General features: G+C 34.8%; 1 protein-coding gene and 1 non-coding gene across 2 annotated transcripts in view; both read left to right on the top strand.

Annotated features, from left to right (window-relative positions):
* The window catches only part of BBS9 (Bardet-Biedl syndrome 9), a 454,814-nt gene that overhangs the window by 116,179 nt on the left and 315,753 nt on the right, over window positions 1–22,882 (top strand).
* LOC116759912 lies at window positions 17,428–17,555 on the top strand. Its single transcript, XR_004351579.1, has one exon. It is a non-coding gene; the product is annotated as a U6atac minor spliceosomal RNA (small nuclear RNA).

Here is a 22,882-nt window from a genome sequence, read left to right as displayed (position 1 = left end):
GCTAATCTCTCCAATTTAAGAGGTTGAATGTGGAATATTATTGTTGAGGCTCAATGAAAGGCATTCATATTTGCATTAATGGTTAATCTGAAGCTTAGATGTTGGAAAAATGAAAACAATGAATATTTTAAAAAGAAATTGCTTTTCATATTTATGAGAAAATACTATAATTACAATACTATAATTATAGTTGCTGGGCACTTAACACAAATTACAGTTACTTTGTATTTGAAGAAAAATTTTAAATTTTGAGTTAGTTTTTGCAAAGTCCACCAGATAGTCTTTTAAGTTCAACCCAACACTCAGACTCACCAGACATTTTATATCAGATTTACTTATAAGGATTTAGAACAGGAAAAATATCTTGCCAGCAGGGCAACGTCAAGTAATTCTCTTTTGGGAGAGTAATTCTTGCAGCGGTCCATATATCCATCCAAGAGCTGTTCTCTTTGGCCCCCCAAGTGACAGCTTAGGTGCAAGAAGACAGATTCACACTGGTGGGTATGCAGCCCATCATGGCTTAGAGTCTTCATGCCCCTCAGGAGCCAGTATCTTTAAATACTAAAAAGTCATTGTGGTTTTTGTATGTATGTGGGGCATGGGAGAGTGATAGATAGAAAGAACTTACTGAGATCATTTAGTTGAAATACTTATATTACAGATATATTATTTACAAGGGATATGTCTATTTTAAGAGTCACCATACTCATAGAGAAGCTCAGAGATATGGCTTGCCAGAAGATATTTATGGTTAACTTATAGTTTCTGGTCCAGATGCAACTTACAAGTCAAGGGACAAATAGTAACTGAAAGTACCTTGAATAAAAAGTCAAATTTCTATATAGTGTGCAGCAAGATGCTTATATTCAAAATTAGCCTGACACACCTAAATTTAGGTACTTGTAAGTGAAACTTCCTATTTCTCATAAAGATCATAATTATAAATAAGTGCAAATATTACCATTAATGATTTCCACGGTTAACATATAGCAATAATTTCTAATTATTCATTGGAAGATTTTTCTTATTTTTATGCACTTTAACATAAAAATATAGGATTAGAGTGTTTGAAGGAATTTCATTGTAACTTTTAGTAGAATCAAAAAAATTTGTTACTGACTTAACTATAGCATATTTGTATTTAGAAGTTACTATTTGAAGTTAGAGCACTGAAATAATGTCACTCCTGCTTTTTATTACCTTTAGGGTTAAACTTTTTTGGTAGAAGCTTCCTTGGCTGCATGTGTTTATTTGTAAAGGAAATTGCTGCTATTTTAATATGTTTCTTTTCAATGAATAAGAAATATTGGATTTGGATCAAGTTGGTGCAATTATACTTAATAGCAGCCTTTTCTTCAGAAACTACGATGCTTTATTTCCTCCCACTCCCTCCTAGTTGGCAGTCCTAGTCCTCTCTACCTTGTTTATTATAAACCAGTTTTAAATCTGTCTGGGTTTCCTTCTTTCTTTTCAGGGTAAACGGCATTCTTGATTAGAATTTTTTTAGTCTAATTATTTTAATTTTTGTGTGTTAGACTATAGGAATGTGAAATAAATATACAGTTTACAGAATCAGAAGATCCCGAATGTGATAATGTTCTTTAAATTCTTAGCTATTACTGTTTTCCTCTCATTGCACAAAGTAGCTATGGAAGCCTGGCGGAGTATCTTACCTCTGCTATAGTTAGTTTCCCAAACGGCAAATAAAGATCATTGTTTATCGGTAACGTTATTCTCTCTAGAGATATGAAATATACCTAAAAGTAGAAGTCTATTTGAATGGACATTCAAAGTGATGGGAGCCTTTCCAAACTTTAGCTGGCAGCCACAACCATTGTACTTTAAAATCTTGTTACAGGGGGCTTCCCTGGTGGCGCAGTGGTTGAGAGTCCGCCTGCCGATGCAGGGGACACGGGTTCGTGCCCCGGTCTGGGAGGATCCCACATGCCGCGGAGCGGCTGGGCCCGTGAGCCATGGCCGCTGAGCCTGCGCGTCCGGAGCCTGTCCTCCGCAACGGGAGAGGCCACAACAGTGAGAGGCCCGCGTAACGCATAAAAAAAAAAAAAAAAAATCTTGTTACAGCTCATTTTTTAGTATAAACAATTTGGTCTAGGACTACGGTGTTTTTCTTCCTAGGCTATATTCACTATAGTAACTTTTTATAACTGTCAGTATTTAATATTTTATTCTTTAGTCTTCATTGATATAGTATTCTTGACCAGAATGTTCTCCCCATTTCTTCTCTGGATTTTCAGATTTCTTCCATCTTCGAGTCCTAACAAGTCACATAAATAAGCCTTCCCTCTCTACCCTGATCTCCTTCTTTGAATTTCTATAATATTTATAGTATGTTGGTGACTGTTCTTTGCTTTTTCTAACTCCCCAACTTGATCATACACTGTTTTAATGTAAGTACCTGTTCTACTTTTGCATATCACATTGAATAATCAGTCAGAAAGCTGAACATATGGTATATGCTCGGTAGATACATGAAAATCATTGTGGTTTGTGTGTGTCAGGGTGAGGGGTGGCTAGAAAGACCTCATAAGAGCCTTTAAAGTTTTTTTTAAATATGAAAAAATTGAGACTCATAGATAGAAGGGTATTGTTTCTTTGAAGACATATTTATTAGGAGAGTTTTTAAATTTCAAAGTGACTTTTTCTTTCTTTTTAGTTTAACGTTTGCTGTTAATTTGTCTTTTTTTGTGCTTTGTAGAAAGAGAATGTTGGCCTATATATACACTTTCTGCTATGTTATATTTTTAAGGGTTTCCTTTGTGGCTTAATACTCCCCATAATATTTGTAAATATTCTTGGAAGTAGGGTAGAACATAAATTATGATTTTCAGAGCTTGTGCATTGTTATTGATATTTTCCTCTGTTAATCTATTCATCAGCAGTGGAATGTTTGTCTTTCATTACTGTATTTTTCTGTCAATTTTTTGTTGAATATCTAAGTATTTTTGATTTATATATTCTAGTTCTAATTATTCAACTTATGTTTATGATAGTTATTTATTTTTTTGGTTAGTTTAAAAAATGTTGCCAGTATAAAGTGACCTTTTCTTGTGCTTTCATTTAATGTTTTCTTGCTTCTTTGTTTTGTTTCGTTTGCTTTGAGTTCACTTTGTTATTAATTATTGGTATGCTATTGTCTATGCTTTTTTAACCTGTAACTTTATTTTGGGTGTATTTCTTATAAAAAGAATTTGATGGGATTTTTCAACCCATTTTGGAGACCCATTTAAAATTGTTACATTCGATGTATTTTGTCAATTTTCAGCTTCTTTGATATTCTCTACATTTTATACTATTTTCTTTGGTTTCCATTTCTTGTATGTGAGCTGTGGTTTCTTTGCACTTGGAATTCTTCCATGTATTAGATGTTACATACACATACATATCTCTTTTCTTTATTTTACCATACAATATAACACCCTATACCATTCTGGGGAACATTAAATCAGCCTACTGAGGGATGAAGCACAATTAATAAGTTAAAAAATTATAATTCATGATATAAAAAGATTCACAATCTTTAACAGATATAGAAAAACACATTAGAATCACTGTATGATCATATTGCCTAGATAAAAAGTGAATGCAAATTTTAGAAACATTCTTGAAAAAAGCATTAGAATAGTTTACAATAATAATTTATAGCTGATAAAAATACATGATAGAAAAATATTGTACAATGATAAATTTTTATCGTACTGCTGTGGGCCTGGGTTCAATCCCTGGTTGGGGGAACTAAGATCCTGTAAGCCACATGGCATGGCTGGAAAAAAAAAAAAAGATAAAACTCAAGCATAATTTAAAGTTACCTCAATCTTACCATCCAGAATTGACATTTGTTAGCACCTGTTAAACATCAAGCCTGATATTTTTGTCTACAGATATGCCAATTAGGCACAGAATAAAATTTACAAAGCAGAATCATATGTTTTTTATATATGTTTATTTTATTTTCTAAGAGAACAAAGAAATAGATAAAATGGAAGGAATAAATGAATTTTACATAGGTATTTATTCACAACAACATATTTCAGTTTCTAAAAGATCCCTCTAAGTATAGAAAAAAAGTAAAAGGTTGATATATTCAAGTTTTTAAAGTGGTATTTCAACTTTTGGCAGTGTCCATTGACTCCTGTTATAAAAGATAAGGAAAACAGCAACTTATGCTTTCTTCTTCTTCTCTTCTTACCAAGTTCTGACATTGTTGGTATCTTACTATTATTTATTTTGTCAAAGTTTAAAACATCTACATACATTTTAGTAATCACTATTTTTAGTCCTTTATTCTATCCTCTCAAAGCTCACTGCCAATTCTTTTACCGTTTCTGAATTATCTTGATTTACTTCTTGGTTAGTTGAATTCAATCATCCAGTAGATTTGAGGAAAGCCTTATAAGTCTTCTTACAATCTTGAGAGTTTATTGCTTTTATACTTGAAGGTTATCTTAGCTTCCCCCAGAATTTTGGAACCTCCATTTGGTGTTGATAGTTACTGTGGTAAAGTCTGAGGCTGGCTGAACTTTTCTTAAAACTTCTTATTGAATGAATTGCTTGTTCTTCCTGGATGCTCATATCTGACTTATTTTTTTTTTAATCCTTAAAAGACTGTAAATTCACTAGCATTATCATCAGTTGATTAATTTTGTATGTTTTAGTTTGTTCTAGAACAAGGTGAGATTTGATAGATTCAAGTTTTTGTGCATTTCAGAAAAATTTTCTTCCATAAGACTTTGAATATTGGTTCTGGACTACCAGTTCAGTTTTCTTAATCAATATCATTATTATAAATATATTAAGCTTACATTGTCTTTCAAATCTAGCATCACCTCATTAACTGTCAATTTTTTTCTATTTTGATTTGTGTGATTTTTATCCATGTCTTTCTACCATGCTCTTGTTTGTTTTTATTTTATTTTATTTTTTCTTGTTATTGCTCCTTGGATTTATCCTGTATGGGACTCTCTGTGCTTCCTGGACTTGATTAACTATTTCCTTTCCCATATTAGGGAAGTTAACTATAATCTCTTCAAATATTTTCTCAGTCCCTTTCTTTTTCTCTTCTTCTTCTGGAACCCCTATAATTCGAATGTTGGTGTGTTTGATGTTGTCCCAGAGGTCTCTGAGACTGTCCTCAATTCTCTTCATTCTTTTTTCTTTATTCTGCTCTGTGGTAGTTATTTCCACTCTTTTACCTTCCAGGTGACTTAGCTGTTCTTCTGTCTCAGTTATTCTGCTATTGATCCCTTCTAGAGTATTTTTAATTTCATTTATTGTGTTGTTCACCATTGGTTTCATCTTTAGTTCTTCTAGGTCCTTGTTAAATGTTTCTTACATTTTCTCTATTCTATTTCCAAGATTTTGGATCATCTTTACTGTCATTATTCTGAATTCTTTTTCAGGTAGACTGCCTATTTCCTCTTCATTTTTTAGGTCTGGTGGGTTTTTATCTTGCTCCTTCATCTGCTCTGTTTTTCTGTCTTCTCATTTTGCTTATCTAACTGTGTTTGGGGTCTCCTTTTTGCAGGCTGCAGGTTTGTAGTTCCCATTGTTTTTGATGTCTGTCCCCAGTGGCTAAAGCTGGTTCAGTGGGTTGTGTAGGCTTCCTGGTGGAGGGGACTATTGCCTCTGTTCTGGTGGATGAGGCTGGATCTTGTCTTTCTGGTGGGCAGGTCCACATCTGGTGGTGTGTTTTGGGGTGTCTGTGGCCTTACTATGATTTTAGGCAGCCTCTCTGCTAATGGGTGGGGTTGTGTTCCTGTCTTGCTAGTTGTTTGGCATAGGGTGTCCAGCACTGTAGCTTGCTGGTTGTTGAGTGAAGCTGGGTGTTGGTGTTGAGATGGAGATCTCTGGGAGATTTTCGCCGTTTGATATTACGTGGAGCTGGGAGGTCTCTTGTGGACCAGTGTCCTGAAGTTGGCTCGCCCCCCACAGAGGCATAGCACTGACTCCTGGCTGCAGCACCAAGAGCCTTTCGTCCACATGGCTCAGAATAAGAGGGAGAAAAAGTAGAAAGAAAGAAAGAAAGAGGATAAAAGAAAATAAGATAAAATAAAATAATTAAAATAAAAAATAATTATTAAGAAAAAAAATTTTTTAAAAAGTAAAAAAACCAGATGGATAGAACCCTAGGACAAATGGTGAAAGCAAAGCTATACAGACAAAATCTCACACAGAAGCATACACATACACACTCACAAAAAGAGGAAAAGGGGAAAAAATAATAAATCCTGCTCTCAAAGTCCACCTCCTCAATTTGGGATGATTCGTTGTCTATTCCTGTATTCCACAGATACAGGGTACATCAAGTTGATTGTGGAGTTTTAATCCGCTGCTTCTGAGGCTGCTGGGAGAGATTTCCCTTTCTCTTCTTTGTTCTCACAGCTCCCAGGTGCTCAGCTTTGGATTTGGCCCTGCCTCTGCGTGTAGGTCACCGGAGGGCGTCTGTTCTTCGTTCAGACAGGACGGGGTTAAAGGAGCCGCTGATGCGGGGGCTCTGGCTCACTCAGGCCGGGGGGAGGGAGGGGTATGGATGTGGGGCGAGCCTGCGGCGGCAGAGTCCGGCGTGACGTTGCAGCAGCCTGAGGCGCGCCGAGCGTTCTCCCGCGGAGGTTGTCCCTAGGTCACGGGACCCTGGCAATAGCGGGCCACACAGGCTCCCCGGAAGGGAGGTATGGAGAGTGACCTGTGCTCGCACACAGGCTTCTTGGTGGCGGCGGCAGCAGCAGCCTTAGCGTCTCCTGCCCGTCTCTGGGGTCCGCGCTGTTAACTGTGGCTTGCGCCTGTCTCTGCAGCTCCTTTAAGCAGCGCTCTTAATCCCCTCTCCTCGCGCACCAGGAAACAAAGAGGCAAGAAAAAGTCTCTTGCCTCTTCGGCAGGTCCAGGCTTTTCCCTGGACTCCCTCCCGGCTAGCCGCGGTGCACTAACGCCCTGCAGGCTGTGTTCACGCCACCAACGCCAGGCCTCTCCCGGCGCTCCGACTGAAGCCCGAGCCTCAGCTCCCAGCCCTGCTCGACCCGGCGGGTGAGCAGACAAGCCTCTCGGTCTGGTGAGTGCCGGTCGGCCCTGATCCTCTGTGCGGGAATCTCTCCGCTTTTCCCTCCCCACCCCTGTTGCTGTGCTCTCCTCTGTGGCTTCGAAGCTTTCCCCCTCTGCCACCCGCAGTCTCCGCCTGCGAAGGGGCTTCTAGTGTGTGGAAACGTTTCCTCCTTCACAGCTCCCTCCCACTGGTGCAGGTCCCGTTCCTATTCTTTTGTCTCTGTTTATTCTTTTCTCTTTTGCCCTACCCAGGTACCTGGGGAGTTTCTTGCCTTTTGGGAGGTATGAGGTCTTCTGCCAGCGTTCAGTAGGTGTTCCGTAGGAGTTGTTCCACGTGTAGATGTATCTGTGGGGAGGAAGGTGATCTCCGCGTCTTACTCTTCCGCCATCTTCCCCCTCTCCCCGTTATTGCTCCTAATGTGGCTTTCATCCCTCCAGTTTGTGTTTGTGCTTTTCAAACAAAGAAAAAATTACGTTTCTTTCATTTCATTGATACAGTAGTAGCTGTTTGTCTGATTTCTTAATTTATTTCCATAGAAAGTTCTTGCTATGGATATTTAATGCTTTTTGCTTATGTTCCAGTCTCCCTCATCTCTCTTTTACTTTATTTGCAATTTCTGCACAAAGGTCCTTTGTTCATTACTTTGCAATTATTGCTTATTTTTAAAATGATGGCAGCAATTTACTTAAGAATCATGTGGGAAGTGATGGGAGAGAGTAATGAACTCGGACCACCTGAGTCTTTTACCTTCTCATTGTGTTTAATTTCTCCGTTGCCCTGGTGGTCCATCTCCCTCAGTTTTCAGGGTTTGAGAGGTGGATGAGTCTATCAGAAGTCCCCCTGTATCTCCAGTCACAGGCTGTTGGTGTTAAAAATCAGTGGCTGCTCCTTGTCCTCTTATCTTCATTGGTTAGGAAGCTAGCTGATTGATAAATGTATCTTATACTTCTAATGTATCTTTCTATTTTAAAAAAATTTTTATTGAAATATAGTTGATTTACAATGTTGTGTTAGTTTCAGGTGTAAGGAAAAGTGAATCAGTTATATATATTATATATATTTTATATATATTCTTTTTTAAGATTTTTTCCTTTATAGGTTATTAAAAGATTTTTTTTGAATTTTATTTATTTTTTTATATAACAGGTTCTTATTAGTTATCTATTTTATACATATTAGTGTATATATGTCAATCCCAATCTCCCAATTCATCCCACCACCACCACCCCCGCCCATTACAAGATATTGATTAAAGTTCATTATGCTATCCAGTAGGTCCTTGTTGGTTATCATTACTGTGGTTTTCTATATTCCATTTCCTGCATTCCACCTGTACCCTTAGATCTCATTATGTTTGTCTAGGGCCTAACTCTGTATACCTCTGTGCTTGAGGTCTGAGAAGCATGTGTCAGCTCTTGGCATCCTATCTTATTATAGTACAGAATTTAAAATGTTCAGCCTCAATAAAACAGATAAACAACCAGGGCCTACTGTATAGCACAGGGAACTCTATTTAATAGCTTGTAGTAGTCTATAATGGAAAAGAATCTGAAAAAGAATAGACATAAATATATATATGTGTATAACTGAATCACTTTGCTGTATACCTAGAACATTGTAAATCAGCTGTACTTCAATAAAAATAAATAAATAAGATGTTCGGCCTCCAAATTTGCTGATTGTGACTGTAGTGATGTCCTTCTTCAGTTTCCCCTTTTTTTGATTGGGGCACTGTTTGTTATTGTCATACTTTCTGCTGTTTTTTGGTGAGTTTTGAGGGGTTTTGCTGTGCCGTCTTTGGCTGGAAGTCATTTTTTTTTTTTTTAATCAGTTGATGTTTATTGTTGCTGGGGAGAGAATTATGGAAAACTTGATTTTTGTTGTGTTGTAGGTAACTAGTTCTTTGTGTGTGGTTGCTTGAAGAATGTTTTTCATTTTTTTCTGTAAATGCCACATTTGTCACTATATATTTGTATGACATTATTTTCCTTGATTTAGTTGGGAACGTGGTGGATTTAATCTGTTTAGACTATTTGTTTGGCTGCTGAAGAAAGCTTCCTTATATTGCATGTTTGATTATTCTTTCAGTTCTGTTTGATATAGTCCATCCTTCAGGGAAATGAATATTGTTTGGTTGGCTATTTATTTTCTGTTCCCCATGTCCACTATGTTCTTCTTCATAATTTTTATTTCTTTGTCATTTTTCTTCCTGTTTTCTGGGAGAGTGTCCGAATTTTGTGTTCTGTATCAGTGCTTCCACAGCATTTTCTCTGTCTACCATTGGAGATTCTTTTAGCCTATTGAAGTGATATCTTTCTCCCTTCCGCATGCCTCCCTCCTCCTGCATCTTCGCTATTATTAACCAGTGTAATACATGGCAGGCTATAATTCCCATGATGTACTTGTGCCAGGTATGTCTTACCTTGAAACCTGGTTTTAGTGTTTATTTTGGGATTCTATCTCTGAGCATATAATATGCTACTATTAATTTCTGTCCTTTACTTAGCCAGTTGTTTTATAGAATTTGTTACCTCTGTATGGATATAGATAGTGTATAGAGGCCAAGGGCAGTGGCAGAAGTGGGAAAGGTTCCAATGGGTAGGGATAAAATACCTTGCTTCCATAATAGGTCAGGTTTGAGTAGTAAAAGATGTCAACATAGTTTTATGGTTCCTATGGAACCTGGGTTTCTGAACCAGATTAGGGTAGGTGTTGAGATTAGGGAAGAAGAATAAAACATCTTCCTACCTTTGTTCAGTTGGTCTCTATGAAGTGAAGCTGGGGTGTGGCATAAGCTAAAGCTGCGTTTTTGGCTTTATCTACCTGATAATTAGTCTAAATTTCTTTTAGGTTCTGAACTTACAGTTTATGGGATTGTTTTCTACACTTTCCTCCCTTTTTCCAGTGATTTCATGTCTGTGTCTTTGTCTCTTTTCAACTCCTGCGTGGCTATTTTAGTTAGCTATTGGAGAGACTGCATGAGGACTGTTGCCATATTGAATCGAACATTTCAGAAGAGCCTTAGGATCATATCTTTAAATTGCAGAGAAAAATCTAGTTGGAAATTAGATTTGAATACTACTGAATTTAGGGATTCTTTTGGAGAAATTGGCTTTTTTCCAGTTCTGACTAGCATTTAATTTCCAAAAATAATTTTGGTTCAGGCTAGAGATTGCGCAGAATAGTGAGTTTTTTGGGAAAAAAATTAAAAAATAAAATGGCAACCTTTTTAGAAAGATATGGTCCTTGAAATGTGGCTGAGCTCTAAATTTTACACAGAATATATCACTGTCTTTAGTAATTGGGTATCCCACTGTACTTTCTGACTGGTTCATATTTGGTCTTGATTCGTGCAGTGTTCATTATAGATGAATTCTAGATCAATTGAAAGAATTTGCATACCCTCATAAAGTATAACATAGTGGGTTTTGACATTAATTTGATTGTTTTCCTAACCTTCCATTTTTCTCACCATAATGTAGCATTTGTATTCTTTTGGTGAGTTTTAGAAATTTTGTAGTTGATTGTAATTGGTGCTTTTGGCATTGTAATTAAATTAAGCTTAATTTAACTCATTTTACTGTGATGAAGCTTACTGATTTTCAGTGTTTTCACTATTAGTTTTTCCTGAGAAGTCTAATTCCTTCCCCTATTTTTTATTTGCTTGTTTACTGTTTGTTTTGTTTTGCTTTTTCCTTTTATTTGGGAAGTAAAAAATATCTTTTCTGTATTAATAGTGATAAATCAGTTTTCAAGAAACCCGTTGCAACTTAAGTGGCATAAGATGATAATTGGGTTGTTAACCAGAAATATTAATATTATATAATATATTATGTGATAAATAAATATAAATATAAATAGGGCGAGAGAACCCCTATCAGAAAAGCGGAGTTTCAGTTTGGGACATGGTGGGCCTGCTAGTGTAATACAATAGATTATAACTTAATGTAAGGAGATATGGGGGAAGGAAGAGAAGGAAGAACAGAATTTATCATATTTGTTTTTTTTTCTTTCTCTTATTGTTGATACCTCAGTAACCATGATTTAGACAAATTGTTTATGTCAATTCTATTGAAAAATTTTGGGAGTAAAATGAATTGCTTTACTTTTGATGGTCATCATTAATTGTATTCATATACAGTATTTCTATTGTGTATGGTCAAGGTCTTTAAAGAGGTGATTTCTAGATTTTATGTTGATTGGATTTTATATCATTTGAACAAGAATTGTGCTTGTAAAGTCCTTACAACCATGTAGCTAAACCATGGTTGACCTATGGCCTATCAATATGCTGCTTTATGAACTGTAGTATTGCTCCTTAGATAAGTATTTTATTCACATGGAAAAGACTTGCAGTAATCTTATAAATAAATTAAAAAGCCATACCTTTATTGTTATTTATCAGTTTAGGTTATAATCCTTAGAAAAACTTTCCTTATGAAAGTTAGAAATCTTTTGCTGTGGTCTCATGTTTTCATTATCATTTTATTTTTTATGTAGTAATGTAAAACACAGCATCCTCCATTCTCATGAAAAGTTTAATAGTAATTACAGTTGCAGATTGTTTGACTTCGGTACATTCCATAGCAAATCTGTTTAATTTGTCTGCCAGAGGTTTTAGAAACACTCTACAGCCAAAGATAAGGAGTTGCACTTAGAATGCTAGTTGGGTTTATTCTTTTGTGTTTTATAAATTAAATGTTTTAATGGTAGAATTCGTCTTATTACCATGTATTTCCACTGCAAAATTTCTTTAGACATACTGTCATTGAGGCTGTGAACTTCTCTTAAAAGGAAGTGCTCAGTCTCAAAAAAAATAATCTATATGGAAAAGCCTTGTGTTTTGGTTTCTGATTCTCTGTCCCATACTGATATGAGAGTTAATTTCATAGTGGATGAGGGGGCTGGCAGAGGAGTTAGTTGTTCAATAGAGTGGTAGCAGCAGAAAAGTGTTTTGCTTTTCACTAGTTAGGGTGAGTTTTGTCTTTTAATAAATGCATAGCTCCTTGGCCCTTTGGTCTTGGAGATTATTTGTATCAGGTTGGTGACTTTGCTTTCATCTTTCTTGGAAATACGTGCATCTTTCTTGGAAATATATAATTTTACATTTTCCCTCCTCACTTGAAATACTCTGGTTTCAAAGATAGAATGAGGCTTTAAATTTATTTCTAAATTATTAAAAAATATTTATATTTCCAAGATAAAAAAAGTTACATTTTCTAAGTTGCTTACTGGAGAATATAAAAGAGAAACAAAGTTATTTTTGGGGGTAATATTAGGTTATATTCTGCTACTAATAGCTTTGGAACTTTTAATGAACTTAGTTCTTTTAACTCGTTAACCGGTATATGGTCTATACTTTTGAACTAGCAATGGAGTGCATATCTGGGATATTGCCAAAATAAAAAAGGGTGTATGTAAATATATAAATCTTACTCTATAAGCTAAAGTTGGATGCCTTAAAATTAGAATCAACTGTTATCTGAAAGGAAATACAAGAATATAGCAGTACATATTTATTGCCTGGTGTGTACTGGCATCGTTGTATCATTAGGCTCTTAAATTCTAAAAAGAACTACGTTAGTAACTCATTCAAAACTTCTGAAGTGTTTAATAGTTTAGAAATCTTCACTAACTCCCTACATCTTTAAAAAACAGATTGGGGAGAGTGATGGTGCATTACTTCAAGAGACTGGAATACTAAATAAAATTACCAAAAAAAGGGCTTGAAAAATATAATATAGTCAAGCAATCATGTTATCATTTAAGTCCTCTTTATAACTTTAACTTGAAACTGGTAAGTAAATGAAATTTTGCCTGCTAAAATAGGGCTTTATCTCTCAATTATCTGACCTCTGTGACACACGGAATCTATCACTGAATAGACAGGAGGGTTCCCACATATTCTAAAATGGGGATCTGTATTCAGTGGTTTTCCTGCCTGTAGATAAAGTCTACTAACTTTTGTTCACTGAAATGCAGTTTACTATTTAAAATAAGTGTAAAATTGAAACAGAGTTACTACCTGCTTTATTGATACGCTAAAAAGAGAAAGATTCAGGTGCCCATATAATTTGTTTTGAGTGTGTAATATTTAAAACCATAGAGAAAACTGTACTAATTCAAAGTTAAAGTGTTTTTGTTTTAATTAAGTAGGTGACAGAATGCCATTATTGAACATTAACTCATTAATGTAGAACATATGTTCTAATTAGAACTTATGTTCAAATCTTGATAAGCCTTGGCTATGTGAAAACTTTGCTTAGTGCAGAAAGATTTATTATACTTTTTCCCCTTGTAGTTCATCAAAAAGTCATCTTTAACTTTACAATGTTTTTAGAGTGAGAGTATTTTAATATTTGTAGATAGCATGTATTACATATTATGAAGATGTTTTAGAGCATACATTGATTGTCTCATTAGTAATGTGTTTTTTCACCATAACACTGTTCCAAGAGTCCATATGATAAAAATAACTAATATTTATTTCACTTACTATGTACCAGGCAGTATTCTAAGTGCTTTATACATAGTAATTTATTTAATTCTTCTAAGAATTGCTATTATTATTAATATTATTACCATTCCCATTTTATAGGTGATAAAACTGAGGCATAGAAAAATCAGTAATATGCTGGAGCTCATAATCAAACATGTAAACAACTAATTATAGCATAAATGGGTTAATGTTCCAACATAGAAAAGCGGAAAGTGATAGGGCCCTTCAGAGTATTTAGTCTACCATGCTACTAGAAGTCAAAGTCCTAACTCTTTTTGTTTCTACTGAAAAACTCTCATACCTTTCTTTTCTCTAGAACAATTGCTTCCCTTTCATATTAGTGCTATCCAATATTCAATCTAATGACAGTATATTGTTTGAAATTAAAATGATAAACATTTGAAAAACCAGAAGGTAGAAGCCTAAAACAAAAGTGATTACTTTTGGAGTGTGGGACTGAGGGGTGGAAGAATCTGGATATGTTCTTTAAATAACATTTAGGAAGCCTAAGGTATTCTGAAAATCAACTTCAGTCTTTGGAAAAACAGTGATGCTGCCAAGGCTCTTTCATTTAAATCTAAAATAGTTTAGATGTATTAATATAGATATAAATATTTTGGAATGAATAAAAAATGAAAGATAAATTATTAAGTATTTTAATTAAGAAGAAGAGCGTAGAAAATTATTCCTTTTTTCTTTTTATTTAAAAGAAAAGTTATGGTTTGTAAATTAGAAATTACTAGTATTCACTTATCAAAATACAATGAAAAAAATAATACCTTTTATCTCTCACTTATACTTATTTCCAACAGCAAATTTCTCTCTTCTTATCCCATCTTGTTACCTTCGTATTTCAAATGAGTAGGAACAGTTCATTATTAATTGAACATTTAAAAATTTTTCTTGGAAGGAAAATTATTCTGATTTGGACCATATAACAATTTACCTTTAGCAATGAATTTTGCAATAACTCTGAACGTTTAGGAGTATAAAAATTCTACATTTCCCTTCTTTTAAAAAAAACTTTGTTAATGATGGAGAAAGCATATATGACATCTTTCAAGATCTGTAGTTGGAAAAAAAATTCTCTACTTTGCAAAGCCTCAGCTATGCCCATACTGTGTGAATGCAGCATGGAGCTAGTGTGTGAGTGATCAAGCAGCAGGAACAATTTCTATGGAAACAATATTCAGAGTACTTAAAGTTCAGCAGAAAAATATGAAAAATTAAAACACAATCACATTGGGAGTAATGGGCAGATGGAGATAAAAAAGTTATCTTGCCGCTTTTTAAAATTTCTACAGGCTTCCAGATGGTAGGAAATGCTTTGTTCTTCCCTCCTGCCCATCTGTTGTTCTTTAGTGTAACTGACATCACCACAACTACTGCAACCATTAAAGCATCACCATATAAAAATGGCAAAATTTAGAACGTATTGCATAGTTTTATGGAAAGAAGATTACAAGAATCAAAGTTATAGTTTGTTGAAAGATTTGCTATTTTATTTTTTATTTTTTGGTGTGTGTGGCATAGTGATATGATAGAAGTAATGCCCAGGAATGATGTACTCTAAGATTAGAACAAATTTCCCATATTTGAGGTGGTGTAGAAAAATTTTCATGATTTAGAATTAAACATAGGGATTTCTTTATGTATCATTGAAATGAATTACTTTTTAAGTAAAGTATATAGTGTATGTGATCCACTAAACCTATGCATTTGTTTTATTTCTTTTTTCCCCAGACTATTAGTCTCTGCCAGAAATGGATATGTATTACTGTTTTCTACACAAAAATTACTTTAAAGAAAATAGTTATAATAATAATTATTTGTGCCAGTTTCAGTCCAGCAAATATTTAACTTGTAGTTTAAAAAAAGTTAAGCAAAATAAATTTCTATTTAAATAACAAAATATTATAAAATAATTTTTATTTATTGGTGTTTGCCTAAAGGCAGATCTCATAAATTTTATTTGTTGCTTTTTTGCCACTTTTATCAGACAGAATTTGTGTTTGCTATAATAGAATTTAGATAGTGAATTCTTTACTCTTAATCAACAAATTCATATCCTTAGAGTAACTTTGGATTGATTATTCATCTTAATTCTTTCCTTTTTTACTCCTTAATTACTTATGTCTAAAAACTAGTCTTTATGAAAAATTAAATGAAGTTTTGTTAAAATTAGAATAATTCTTGTCTAGGTTACTTTTGCCCATTTTTAAGTGCTATAATTTAAAAATACTTTAGAAAAATCAAGCAATAGTTATGTGTTGCTTTTAAGGAGATTCTTGTCACCTTTCTTGTGTTATTCCCCCCCAATATATATCTTTCTTCCAGCTTGTATATATTTCATGAGAATTCATATTTATTTTGAAAAAGTCTTTCAAGATTATGTCACATTTGAGTTCAGGAAATCCAGTTTTGACTAGAAGTATTGCTTTACCTTTAGCAATATGAAAATGAATTAATACAGTACCTTGAGTTTTGGCAAACTCATCTTTAAGCCATTTGAACCTCCCAAGTGATACTCAGATATGTAGTGAAATTCACTAGTTCCTAGAAGCCCAGTGAGTCTACAATGTTTGGTTTCTTAAAAACAAGCTAAACTGAATAGCAGTATTAGGTGAGTTTCATTCAGAATGCCATGTAGCACAGAAACAAGTCATTTGTCTTCCAGTGTGAATTCTAATACGTCTTAGTTCCCCAATCTAGGCTCTTTCTGTGGCTAGGACTGGGGTCCTATGATGTGTAGTCTTTAGGGACACTTTAGTTTCAAGTCTGGGGAGAATACCTTCTCCAGCTGAGATTTTTCTCTGGAGAGTTGGCTTACAGAATGGGCATCTCAGAGACTAGAATAGTGGTTATTAGGAGTGAGGGAGATGGAGTGATTCTGGTCAAATGGCACAAGGCTTCAGTTATAAGATTAATCAGCTCTGGGGATCTAATGTACAGCATGGTGACTATAGTTAATAATATTGTGTTGTATACTTGAAATTTGCCAAGAGAGTAGACCTTAAGCATTCTTATCACACACACACACACACACACACACACAATGGCAACCATGTAAGGTGATGTATGTGTTAAATCTGGTTGTGATAATCATTTCATGAAGTGTATGTATGTCAGATCATCCCATTGTATACTTTAAATATATACAATTTTATTTGTCAATTATACTTCAATAAAACTGAAAAAAAAAAGAATGGGCATTTCTTCTTTTCACATAGGGACCACCCTGTTCAGTTTCTTCAAGCATGGCAGTTGGTATTCAATGAACATTGGTTGAATGACTGACTGACTAAAGGGATTAATGAAGCAATTGAAAACGAGTGACTCAGTTAGAAGGGACAAAGGCATACTGCTTCACAGCCTGAACGCTTTGCCTATGGGAAATTTAAAAAATATTAAGTTTGGCTGCTTAAAAATTTTTTTTTGACCATAATGCATTTGTTATAGGAGTGGATTAAAACTATGGCCTGAAAAAAGTGTTTTCAATTTTGTGGGAATTTAGTCTCAGTAATCCTGTCTTCCCTTCTGTGGATGATGGGAATTTGTTTATGGAACATTTATTTGTTTGTTCAGGTCAAACATTTTATTAACCTTTTTTATTCTGTCAGACATAGATGAATAACTCATGAAGAGTCTTAGATCCATATTCCATGAAGGGCATAATTGTGATTTGAATTCCTTATATGCATAGTTATTTATTATGCTAATGAGTATGCCTGTACTGTTAACTTTAGGTTGTAGAAAAGAAATTTTAAAAGAATTATGGTTTTATTGGCATTGACTTTATTTTATGTCAGCAGTCATGAGTTCATGTATTTTTATGTACAAAGTGTCTCATACCACTTCATAGAAAGCATATTTAGTGTTGTATGAAAGGAGAGGTTAGCACTCCCCTTGACAAGGATGGAAGAGGCCTTCAGGCCTAGCAACACGCATATGGTTAAGAAAGCATATTTAATTATCTTCTAATGGATTATGTCAAAATTTCTTTCTCTTACATATTTTACATGGAAATATTTTATATTCTTATCAAACTCATATATGTATGTATCAGTACTGGCCACTTGAAATATATAATTATAAGAGAGTGAAAATGAACGGGTTATACCAGCAAAAATTTTTTGATAATCAGAAATTACACAACACTCTGATGCTCTTTGGGAGAAACCTCAGGTTTTTTTTCTTTAAAAAAATTCAACTTTATTGAGGTATAATTTACATATAATTAAATTCACCCACTGTAAGTGTTCATTGAGTTTTTTAATTTTTTCTTCCAGTTTTCTTGAGATATAATTGACATAGAGCATTGTATAAGTTTAAGGTGTATAGCATAATGATTTGACTCACATCTATCATGAAATGATTATCACAATAAGTTTAGTGAACATCTATCATCTTATATGCATACAAAATTAAAGAAATAGAAAAATTTTTTCTTGTGATGACAATTCTTAGGATTTACTCTCTTAACAACTTTCATATAAAATATAGAGCAGTGTTCATTATATTTGTCTTGTTGTACATTACATCTGCAGTACTTATTCATCCTATAACTGGAATTTTGTACCTTTTGACTTTTTTCATCCAATGATGAAATAGGCAAGCAGAGGACTCATGGGCAAAAGAAAAAAGGGATCTGTAATTTGTCACAAGAGAGGAGATGAGTCAATGTAGGTCAGAGTATATTTCTACCTAGGCACTGAACAACTTCATACCTTATAATGCAAACTTCTATTGTTTCTATTGAAATATTATTTATTATTTTTTTGGCCATGCTGCACAGCATGTGGGATCTTAGTTCCCCAACCAGGGATTGAACCCTCGCACCCTGCAGTGGAAGCACGGAGTGTTAACCACTGGACTGCCAGGGAAACCCGTGAAATATTGTTTCTTGAGGTCATATAATACCATCTAGGAAACAGTGTTAAGTAAAGAAAATTTACAGTAAAATACACTGTCTTGTAGGATAGCAAAGACTGAGTGCCGTGTATTAACTATGTTTTTTTCCATTTTCTCTTTTCTGTGTTTAAATAATATTGTGTCTTGTTTAACCAATAGATAAAAACCTATGTCTGTAGACCACTGGGCCATTGTGATTCATATACTTTTAATTTCTGTAATTATTAATGAGTAATATACTTAATCCCCCCCAATAGCTACTTTTATTCTCTGTTAAGTACATCACCTTTTGTTTCTGGGAGACTTAAGTTTTTTCCTATATGAAGAGATTGAACAAACTTTTATGTGTGGCTTCAATGTAACTGCTAGAAATATTTTTATGCTACTTCATTTCTCAGTGGAGCATGAGTTACATTGCCCTAATGTTGGGGGTGTATTAAAGACATTTTCTCCCTTTCTTTCTGAGTGGCCTGAAACCTATGAACTAAAAGCACAGAAGCAGCAGACTGTGAATCTTAGTTTAATATATATATTTTTAGAAGCCACTACAGGTGAATTATTTATTCTGTATTATATGAGGCTGTTTAACTTTGATCTGGCCAGCTAGTAGCAATAAGACTACTTCTAAATATCTTTCCATTTGGAGATGTTTACTATTGTCATCAACAGCAGTCCCCTCCCCTCCCATACACAAAACACTTTCATGTATGTATGTATATATGTATGTACATATTCACATTTTTATCTTTCCTCCCCTTCACATTTGGTGGGATGTGTGTGGCTTTCTGGAGAGGGGAGGGAGAAGCAGGCCTTGGCTGGAGGCTGCTATTGATTTAAGGCAGTGGGCATTAATGGGCAGCATCTGCCTTCTCACTTTCAGTAATGCAGCTGACCCTTTTAGCTGTTGGATACCCGAGCTGTAAGTGGCAACTTTAATGTGATACCTTCGAGTTATGTCCTTACTAAGTAAATCACATTTAGAAGCTTTTATGTTATCATAGTCATGCTTGTTTTAAAAAGCCTAAACATGATGAACATTAAAAATGAATTTATATTCATGAAGCAAAATTTGATTTCTAGGTAATTACCTATTCATCTAAAAACTCAGATGGTTGCTTTTAGTGTTCATCGATGTAAATGACACAATAAAAAAGAAAGCTATTCTGTGATACTCTGTGCTTTATTTCAAATGATTTTCTTGATGATACATTTATTTTGTCTAAGACTTTTTCAAATAGTCTCTTCTTTCCTAAGTAGAGTTTGCTGTAGATGGAAATAACTTAATATGTCTATTGTTAGAATGAGACCAGTATAATCTTTTAGTCTTTTATTTAGGTACCACCTGAGTGGGCATATTGAATATTTGAAATATGGTTGTAGATTAAAGGATATACAAAGATGTTATGTAATCTACCTTTAAAGCAAGTAGTGTTGGGATTTGTACTTAAGTGATGTTGGATCTAAAGTCGAATCAAAGAGGCAGAAGTTCAGAGAGGTTTGTTTCTCCCTAATTAATAAGAGAGAGAGATGAATTGCCATTGATTTTTAAGAGTAGAATTCTTAACCATGATGGAGGATTTCCCCATATTTTTCTACTCATATCATTCTCTTAATGTTATTCATACACAGCTTTTGTTATTTAATTTTAGGTTTGAAATGGGAAATGATCAAAAAGCATTTTTATAATGGAAGCTTAAAGATTACAGACTATATAGTTAAATTTTTATTGTTTAAAAATGCAATAAAGTGGGCAAAATTAAGAAATATATATTTTAAAAGGACCAAATTTTATGTGATACCTAAATTTTAACCATTAGTTTTGCTTTTACTTCTTTTTTTTTTTGGCCACACTGTGCAGAATGTGGGCTCTTAGTTCCCTGACCAGGGATCAAACCCGTGCCCCATGCATTGAGAGTGAGGAGGCTTAACCACTGGACTGCCAGGGAAGGCCCATTATATCCTTGTGGCTTACTTATTTTATACATAATAGTTAGCTCCTCTTAATCACCTACCCCATCTTGCCCTTCCCCCATTCTTCTCCTCACTGGTAACCACTAATTAGTTCTCTGTATCTGAGAGTTTGTTTCTGTTTTGTTATATTCATTCATTTGTTTTATTTTTCAGATTCTACATAAGTGGTAACATACAGTATTTGTCTCTTTGTTTTGAATTTTTATTTAATTTATTTTTTTTTATATAGCAAGTTCTTATTAGTCATCAATTTCTTTTTTTTTTTTTTGTGATACGTGGGCCTCTCACTGTTGTGGCCTCTCCCGTTGTGGAGCACAGGCTCCGGACGCGTAGGTTCACGGGCCCAGCTGCTCTGTGGCATGTGGGATCTTCCCGGACCAGGGCATGAACCCGTGTCCCCTGCATTGGCAGGTGGACTCTCAACCACTGTGGCACCAGGGAAACCCTTAGTCATCAATTTTATACACATCAGTGTATATATGTCAATCCCAATCGCCCAATTTATCACACCACTATCCCCACCCGCTGCTGCTTTCCCCGCTTGGTGACCATAGGACTGTTCTCTACATCTGTGTCTCTGTTTCTGCCCTGCAAACTGGTTCATCTGTACCATTTTCCTAGGTTCCACATATATGCGTTAATATACGATATTTGTTTTTTCTCTTTCTGACTCACTTCACTCTGTATGACAGTCTCTGGATCCATCCACGTCTCAAAAAATGAACCAATTTTGCTCCTTTTTATGGCTGAGTAATATTCCATTGTATATATGTACCACATCTTCTTTTTCCATTCGTCTGTCAATGCGCATGTAGGTTGCTTCCATGACCTGGCTATTGTAAATTGTGCTGCAGTGAACATTGGGGTGCATGTGTCTTTTTGAATTATGGTTTTCTCTGGGTATATGCCCAGTAGTGGGCTTGCTGGATCATCTGGTAATTCTATTTTTAGTTTTTTAAGGAACCTCCATACTGTTCTCCATAGTAGCTGTATCTTTTTACATTCCCACCAACAGTGCAAGAGGGTTCCCTTTTCTCCACTCCTCTCCAGCATTTGTTGTTCGTAGATTTTCTGATGATGTTCATTCTAACTGGTGTGAGGTGATACCTCATTGTAGTTTTGATTTGCATTTCCCTAGTAATTAGTGATGTTGAGCAGCTTTTCATGTGCTTCTTGGCCATCTGTATGTCTTCTTTGGAGAAATGTCTGTTTAGGTCTTTGGCCCATTTTTGGAATGGGTTGTTTATTTTTTTAATATTGAGCTGCATGAGCTGTTTATACATTTTGGACATTAACCCTTTGTCTGTTGATTCGTTTGCAAATATTTTCTCCCATTCTGAGGGTTGTCTTTTTGTCTTGTTTATGGTTTCCTTTGCTGTACAAAAGCTTTTAAGTTTCATCAGGTCCCATTTGTTTATTTTTGTTTTTTATTTCCATTTCTGTAGGAGGTGGGTCAAAAAGATCTTGCTGTGATTTATGTCAAAGAGTGTTCTTCCTATGTTTTCCTCTAAGAGTTTTATAGTGTCCAGTCTTACATTTAGGTCTCTCATCCATTTTGAGTTTATTTTTGTGTATGGTGTTAGGGAGTGTTCTAATTTCATTCTTTTACATGTAGCTGTCCAATTTTCCCAGCACGACTTATTGAAGACACTGTCTTTTCTCCATTGTATATTCGTGCCTCCTTTGTCATAGATTAGTTGACCATAGGTGCGTGGGTTTATCTCTGGGCTTTCTATCTTGTTCCATTGATCCCTGTTTCTGTTTTTGTGCCAGTGCCATATTGTCTTGATTACTGTAGCTTTGTAGTATAGTCTGAAGTCAGGAAGTCTGATTCCTCTAGCTCCGTTTTTTTCCCTCAAGACTGCTTTGGCTATTCGGGCTCTTTTGTGTCTCCATACAAATTTTAAGATTTTTTGTTCTAGTTCTGTAAAAAAATGCCATTGGTAATTTGATAGGGATTGCATTGAATCTGTAGATTCCTTTGGGTAGTATAGTCATTTTCACAATATTGATTCTTCCAATCCAAGAACATGGTATATCTCTCCATCTGTTGGTATCATCTTTAATTTCTTTCATCAGTGTCTTATAGTTTTCTGCATACAGGTCGTTTGTCTCCTTAGGTAGATTTATTCCTAGGTATTTTATTTCTTTTGTTTGCCATGGTAAATGGGAGTGTTTCCTTCATTAATCTTTCAGATTTTTCATCATTAGTGTATAGGAATGCCAGAGGTTTCTGTGCATTAATTTTGTATCCTGCAACTTTACCAGATTCATTGGTTAGCTCTAGTAGTTTTCTGTATCATCTTTAGGATTCTCTATGTATAGTATCATGTCATCAGCAAACAGTGACACCTTTACTTCTTCTTTTCCAGTTTGGCTTCCTTTCATTTCTTTTTCTTCTCTGATTGCCATGGCTAGGACTTCCAAAACTATGTTGAATAATAGTG

The sequence above is a fragment of the Phocoena sinus genome, chromosome 9 (assembly GCF_008692025.1).
Source record: "Phocoena sinus isolate mPhoSin1 chromosome 9, mPhoSin1.pri, whole genome shotgun sequence".
NCBI lineage: Eukaryota > Metazoa > Chordata > Mammalia > Artiodactyla > Phocoenidae > Phocoena > Phocoena sinus.
This window is presented reverse-complemented; position numbering and strand designations above follow the sequence as displayed.